The 7,751-nt window shown below is 39.6% G+C and overlaps 1 protein-coding gene across 1 annotated transcript in view; it reads left to right on the forward strand.

The window, feature by feature from the left end:
- The window catches only part of LOC145493923 (thiopurine S-methyltransferase-like), a 152,429-nt gene that overhangs the window by 91,505 nt on the left and 53,173 nt on the right, over positions 1-7,751 (forward strand). The window lies entirely within an intron of this gene.

Here is a 7,751-nt window from a genome sequence, read left to right on the forward strand (position 1 = left end):
ATATTGGAACATTGTATGGGTTATTAGAGTTGAATTTAGATCAACAAATACAGGTGGGAAAAAAAGGCATGTGTGTGTACGTGTTTATTTGCAATATTTCCCCAATGCATTAATAATTCATCGAGTTTAATCTTAAAATAAGAATAACGCATCTTGCTTTAAGGTAATTGCATCCAAGACATTATCAAGGTAAGAGAGTGAATTCCTCATATAGGTCCTCTAACTAAGGTAATCCGTCTTAAGTTATTTTTAGACATGGTACCCAGTTCTTCCGAGGATGTTACTCGCGCGATGCGTGGACAGCCGAAGTGACTTTCTCGAAACTACCTGAGACGAAATAGCGGGAACGCCATTTTATATGTTTTGATTTCGTTTCATAGCAGGAATGTTTTCTACTTTGGCTGTTCAGTATTTGGCTGTTTAGTCGGTTCTAGGGAGTTTAATTAAGCAAACTTTAACGACAACTGCAGCTAATACAATGGCTGTGTAAGCGTGCGTTATAATTTTCTGTTCATTTCTTTGCCGTTGTTTATGAAAAGTCACAAAACAACAACGTGAAATAGCCACATTCTGCATATTCGAGAGAACGTGAACTATACGACGGCCAATTTTCAAAATTTCTTTTTCGAATTTTGACGCTGTCTTACATATTCTGTTTGGGATGTTTCTGACAGCATAGACAAACTGAATGAATCTAAATTCCCGCGAGATTCGTAGGTTGAATATTAAGTCGTTTTTTAATCGATGTTGCCTTTGGCGTTGTTGCCGTTGTTGCTTAAACTGCTTTTGCTACTTGGGCAGCGAGCGTCTGCCTGCACTTTCGACCATCTTTTTGATCGGTTGCCAAGATTGTGCTTGGGCGTTTGTTTGCTTTGCACTCGTTCAGTTGTCTACTCATTCCTCTGCCGTTCATTCAGTTGTTGTTTGTACAAGGGACATCCGTCTCTTATTTAAACTCTTATTAAAGTTTCGAAATGTATTAAAAAATACCGAGAGCAAAAGTTCCGCTCGTAATCCAAATATCACAGGGGACATCCCCACAGCGTTGGAGATTTCCCTTTGCTTTGAAACGAAACGAAACGAAACATAAACAGATCCTCCACGAAAACATCCAGGCAACGCACGAGTAATATCCGCGGAAGAACTGGGTACAATGTCTAAAAATAACTTAAGAGGGATTACCTAAGTTAGAGGACCTATATGAGGGATTCACTCTCTTACCTTGATCATCTCTTGTTACATCTTAATTTAAGACGTAATACAAATCTTAAAATAAGACAGTTAAGAATCTTATACAGAATAAGATCTTAACATTCTTAAAATAAGATATAAATATCTTATTTTAAGCCTCGGTGCCTTAAAATGAGATGACCTACTGTACAAAGTTTAAGATGATGTTAATTTAATTTAAGATGCTCGACCTTTTCATTTAAGATTTCAGTTTTTACGAAGCACGTGCTCAAACCTGAGTGAAGTGAATCATCTCATTACAAAGATACTGAAATGTCAACAGCTCTTGTTCACTGTACCAGTCAGTTAGTTGCTCACCTGCTGACAAAATCACAGTCGAAACTTGCAGTCCTAAAGGTCCCAAAGGATCTATGCAGCTCTTTGACAAGAACGTACCACGTGACACTTCAGGGAATCATCTACATTTTGTACCAACCAGGGGTGGCTAAGGAGGAACCGCTTAGCTCGTAGACCAGGAAGTGATATCCCTAATGAAACAACTGGAAATTTGAGGCTTGGAACAGCTCGGGAAGAGCTATCTAGTTCTGGAGGTATTTTTGTTGGCTGAGGTAATGTCCCTGAAAAGATTATGACTGAAGCAAACTGTCAAAATTATGCCTGTGGCAAGTTCCTTTAATTGAGACGTTTTCAAGCTTTTCCTTTTTGCAATACTTTACCCTCTTTTCCTTCCGTTCTCATTTTGACTACCCCTTGTTCACTCCCCGTGGATGTTCTGTGACTTTTTTTGGATGTTTTATCTTGTGAGCTACGCAACACGTTTTGTGACTTTTTTAAAACGGAATTAACTCTCTTATGTTCATATGCTTGTGTGTTAATTGTTCCTGACATGCAGACCCTAGTTAACGTAGCTCACAAGATGAACAGAACAGACAAATCACCATTATTTCTATTTCGAAGTACCTTTGTGTTGCAAAATTATTTTCTTGTCTAACGTTAAGTCCTTTACCAAGCTCACAAAGCAGCACGTAAATAGCATTTTGCACTGGAGCAAAAATTATCAGATACGACACGGTAACAAATAATACAGAAATATCTTAAACAGTTGAACATTATAACCCAGCCTAGTACAGTAACTTGGTTGGATTGTTGGAATTAAGTGCAATAAATCTTTTGCGGAAGGGATGAATCATTTGGTGAAGAATCTAATCTAGATCTTTGGCTTTCCTCATCTTAGTAAACTATCCAGAGAGTTTAAGGATCCCTTTGATTAAATTCGCGTTTGCAACAAAGGGTAGTTTGATATTGAATCATGAAGTTCATTTATCGTGACTCCATACTCGTATTTGTAAAAGTATTGCATACATCGAATTCCCTTAACAATGCCTGAAAAAGGTTCTACCTTGCATACGGCTGGCGCGCCTGAAATTTGACCTTCTCGCCCGAAAAAATTACGCAATGCCCGAATGCGTGAGTGATGAAATCGAGGTGCAAACGCACTCAAAATTACATGAAAAACGAAAACTATCGCGATTCTTCCATCTAAGGAAACTGCTATAATTTCTAAAATAGTTACGTCGAAAGCTTGCATACTGAATGACCTCTATCAGCAGTCTCAATTTTTGCCAATTTTTTCCCGAAAAATTTCATAATTTCCGCAGCTGCAGCTCCCCGCTCTCCCCCCTCCCGGTTCCCCAGCTCGAACGCTTATGCTTCAGGCCCTCCATAGAATTAATGGAAGAACAATTTTTTCGTGGCGGTGTGAATCTCTAGGTATCGCCAGCAGCACAATAAAGGGTTTGGAGAAGAATCGAGGAAAATCACTGTGAAAGCTGTGATGAAACGATTTAATGAAATGGTTACACCTGCAACTATCATGAGGGAAAGAGGCACGTAGAAACACAGCAGTTAAATGTAAACGAGAAATGCGTTCATAGCTGACTTTTTCTGCACAAAATGTTCTCGTTAGTTGCCCCTTGTTGTTGATGCATACACTAAAACTGTCTCTGATGGCGTCGAACGAGGAGATAGATTTTCAAATAAACAAGAAAGTTTTCAACAAGAAGGCTAATTATCGCAACAGGTATAGCACTTGCAATCCAGTGTTTCGTGCTGGCGAAAATACCAGCAGATACCCAGAGGAAAATAACTAGCCATATCACACGAAACGGCGTCACTACTGCATGATATCTCAAGTGTAATTATATAATTGAAGAGCGAGTAATCGATCCACTGCAACTGCTGCAATGCAGCTGACAATGGCGAAAAAAGCCCCGATAGTCAGGAAGGGACCTAAAACGTTAACGCCTAAGTCAAAAGGTACTTTCCGCTCAGAATGTTTACTGCAAAAAGGGGCTGGACAACCACGTCAACAGCGAGGTCCGATACAGCAAGACTTGCCAGTAAGATGTTCGCCGCTGAATGTAAAGAAAATGTCTTCCAAACTGTTATTAGAATCAAAGAGTTTCCGAACAGCGCCACGAAGGAGAGAATGACATTGATTACCGTAGATTGTTACCTTGAAATTAAGTTCTTCTTCATGAATTCCGTCTGTACCTGAGTCGTTCTTGTCAGAATTGTTGGTAGGTTGTGTTGAATTACTATTTTCCATGGCTGATATGAGCTTTAGCTCTTTTAAAGGTTTCGCCGTTTTTGTTGTCCTTTTGATGGTTTGCTCAAGAAATGCAACTATTAATTAACTTTACTGCGGTTTATTAAAGTGCACCTAACCCCAAAATTTTTTTTTCGCTAAAACAAATCTAGACTTTATTTGAAGCATTTGGGCGAAGAAATTTTTTAATTTGGTTGAATCCTCGATTTTCTATGCCCTTTCAAAGTCGCGATTAAGTGTTTCACGACCGCGTTTTAGGGAGTCTGGGGCGGCGGTGCCTGATGACGTCTACCCAGGAACCAAACACAATAGCGCCTCAGTCAACTCTCTGTATTTGCTCGAGAAAATAGAACGCAAAACTAATCGTTCCGATGTATTTTGGGACTAAAACGTCCAAGTTTTGTCTCAGAATCATTTCTTTTTCGTCACTGGAGTCAGAGTTAAGTTTCGATTCGGAAGGCTCCGAAATAAACTTCGATCGAGCACGTTCGACAACTGTGAACTCACTGCTTAGAGCTTTGAGAGCAATTTACAATATTTCAAGCGACGAATGGGAAGACTTCTTTGCCGACGAGCTGCTTGTATATTAGGAATGGAAAGCTAGATACGAAGTGGAGGAGCAGACAAACGAAAAGCAGGAAAGTAAACTCAAGGACTGCTTTGGATGGTAATTTCGTCAACTAAACATAAGATTCCCACTCGTGTTTATAGTCCGTTTACATTTGTCCTTAGCGAGAATGTATTTTGTCAAGGTATGATTGTTCTGTTAAATCCAGTTGATGTTTTACTTTCTGTTGAATGCTTCATGTTTATAAGAGCGACGTACGTGTTGCAGTTTTCGAGACTTTATGACCTCCAAAACATTGGCTTCGATCGATTGAAAATCGTATTGTTTGGACCTGTATTTTTGAAGCTGCGGGAAGCAAGGCGGAAGGAAACATTTCATACAATTACCGATTTCACATTGTCACACGTTTTAAGTCGTAACTCCAAATAACCAATGTAAATTGTTCTCAAAGTTTGCAGTCGGACAAGCGAAAAGGATGTGTTCCCTAAGCGGTCCGCAGATAATGTTACGCGGTCATATTTTCGACGCTATTGCACAGAATCTTTGTCGCACTGCTGATTTCCAAACCTTCGAAAAACTCTGTGAGTCTAATAATTTTGTTATCATGTAATTCTAGAGGATTAATCTTCGACTTTCATCTAAATCGAAAGAGAAATAAGTGTTGGTTAGCGATCTATTTACATATCAGTATAACGCTTCTTGATCATGACCGGATCACACAACTTTGCCGGTTATGTTATAAATACGGCGGGATTGAAAGATATAGGTTGTAGGTAGTATTTCTACAAATTGCTGGTTAGCTTTAAGCAGAAAATTTATGAAAATAGCGTTCGAAAGTCTGCGGAACAAATTCCAGTGAGAGTTCTTCAATGGTTCTCACAGATTCAGTTCGCTTGTTTCGGTTCGACAAAATCAACCATCGTTTACGTCTTTATTGCACCATTAGCCGATCATCGTCAGTAAATTGTACGGTATATCTTTCTTTAAATCTGGAATATTGCTGCAACAGCCGATAGCACCTCTGGAAGGCGTTTCTGCGCACTTTTCGAATGTGTATTGCACCATCCTGAAGGAAATGAGAGGAAATGAGATGTCCAACCTTCCTGGGTAGACGTCACAAGAGCCGCTGGACCCATTCTCCTCAAACTCGGTCGTGAAACAAAATGGCGGTGTTTTGGAGCTATTTTCGAGATTTCGTCGTGGCACAGAAAATCGAGGATTTAACGGAATTCAAAAAATTTTTCGCAGAACTATTTCAAATAATAAGTAGATTCGTTCTAGCGAAAAAAAATTTTTGGGGTTAGGTGCACTTTAATTTTTGATTTGTTTGACGCCGGGAATATGGCATATGTCAATAGCAAAGGAGATATATATCTGCACGTTCGGTAAATAAGCTTCTTTCAGTTTGAAATTCTGTAACTACACCTTTATTGCTCGTTGGTGCTGTGTGTTAAGTCTCCCTATTCGATATTCATTCTATAAATCCATGAGGTTTACAAAACAACCACAATTGTAATACAAACGACATCACGACATCAAAAGGCAGAGATTGCGACAAAAAAGGCTAAGTTTTCTTGGTGTGAGGTCCTTGTTAATTTTCCTTAAAAAGAGAACGGAAAAGCAATCGAAAATTATCAAAATTCGATATTTCTGAAAGCGTTTTTGTTATTAAGCATACGATTTGGAATACAATCCTGGATTTAGACCATGCTTTCGAAATCAATTTTATTTCAGCTCATCTCCACAACAGTGTCACATATTACTATTTAAATTCAAGCTTGCCAGACTGTTAATTATAAACCGTCATTAATTAATCATTGTAATTTTTTTTCTACTCTCTCTCTTTTCAACAGAGACCATAACTCACGCCATCCGCAAATAACCGGTTGCCCATGCGCGTTACCGAATTACTGTTTACTGAGTTCGATCAGCTGCCAGGAATGTGGGTCTTCTGGGATTATGCGTTAGCCGTAAAACGAGCCAAAAAAATAGCATTAGCGTAAAAATTGGAAAATTTTAAACGTTATCCGTAAAAAAAATTAAAAGTAAAACAATTTTAGCCACTAAAATGAAAGTTTCATGGTCTCTCGTCAAAAATTTTTTTGTGTTTTGTCGAGTGGCTTGAAAGCTATGTTAGTCTATAGTTCTTAAAATAATTGCTTTTTCCGTCCCGGAATGGTCCTAAGACCATACGTGTAAAATATTTTTTACAAATATTTATGTTTTATGTTTCAAATATGTTTCACATATACAGAAGTCAAATATGCCCTTAACTTTTTAATTTAAACAATGAAAGCTAAGTTTTCCTACGATTATCAGTTGAGTAAGGCACGAGGGAAGTTTGGTTACGAATTTTTGGACTTAAAATTACGGTGTTGTCGCGGGCAACTTACCTCGTTTCCATTGGTAACAATATCAACGGCCGTGCGTCGCCTGTGGCGTCGCTTACAATTTCGCGCGCTTTGCTGCTAATGACGTCAAAGCCGACAAATTGTCACTGGAAACGGAGCCAGTTGCACGTGACAACAACACGATTTTCACGTTAAAACCCGATGACCAAACTTTCGTCGCGCCTTACTCGACTGATAATCGTAGTAACTTTTGAAAACAATGATAATTAATTTTCTGTTTCTGCTTACTGCTATTTCTGCTTACTGTAAGGAAAACAAATTAACCGTTAGCCTTAAAAGCCACCACGCCGTTGAGACCCTCGTGACTGCGGATGTGCCCAAAGTTTTGGTCACTTTTGTACACAATGGATACGGGGTACGGAGCCTTAACTTTTCACTCCCGGCTTCGAAAAGGTGGCTTCACCTTCCACGAAAACATCCACGCAACACACGCGGTAAAATTATTCGAGGGAGAATTGGGACCACGTCTAAAACATAACTCGATCAGGTTTGCCTTTTGAGGTTGCCTTCGGAATAAAGCACCGCCTACACCACTACGGAGAAATTTGAAGAGGCAGCTTTGTTTCTACGGTTAGGCCTACAGTCCACGGTAATCCATCACGAAAGTGGAGCTTTTCGAAAACGCTCTTCAAACCAGAGGAATTTGAAAAAGGGCCGGCTTTTCGTTTTCGTGTTGCTGGAAACATTTTGAAAATGGAGTATTTCGAAGACGATCGATGGTACCACGATAATCATGTGATTTTCCGGACCAGGAGCCTGCCCTGACCTAGTCTCCTTCGCAGCCGTTATTAGGGTCGTCACGCAACGCTAGTGGGGAGGAGCGTTGCGTGACGACCCTAATAACGGCTGCGAAGGAGACTAGTCCTGACCGAGTTTTCGTCAAACACAAATCCTTGAAAATGACTGGTAATTGTTGCGTTTTCCATTTCTCCGGCGTAATGTGAGAGGAAAAGATTTGATGCGTTTTCAGAGT

This window comes from Orbicella franksi, chromosome 7, assembly GCF_964199315.1.
Source record: "Orbicella franksi chromosome 7, jaOrbFran1.1, whole genome shotgun sequence".
Taxonomy (NCBI): Eukaryota; Metazoa; Cnidaria; class Anthozoa; order Scleractinia; family Merulinidae; genus Orbicella; species Orbicella franksi.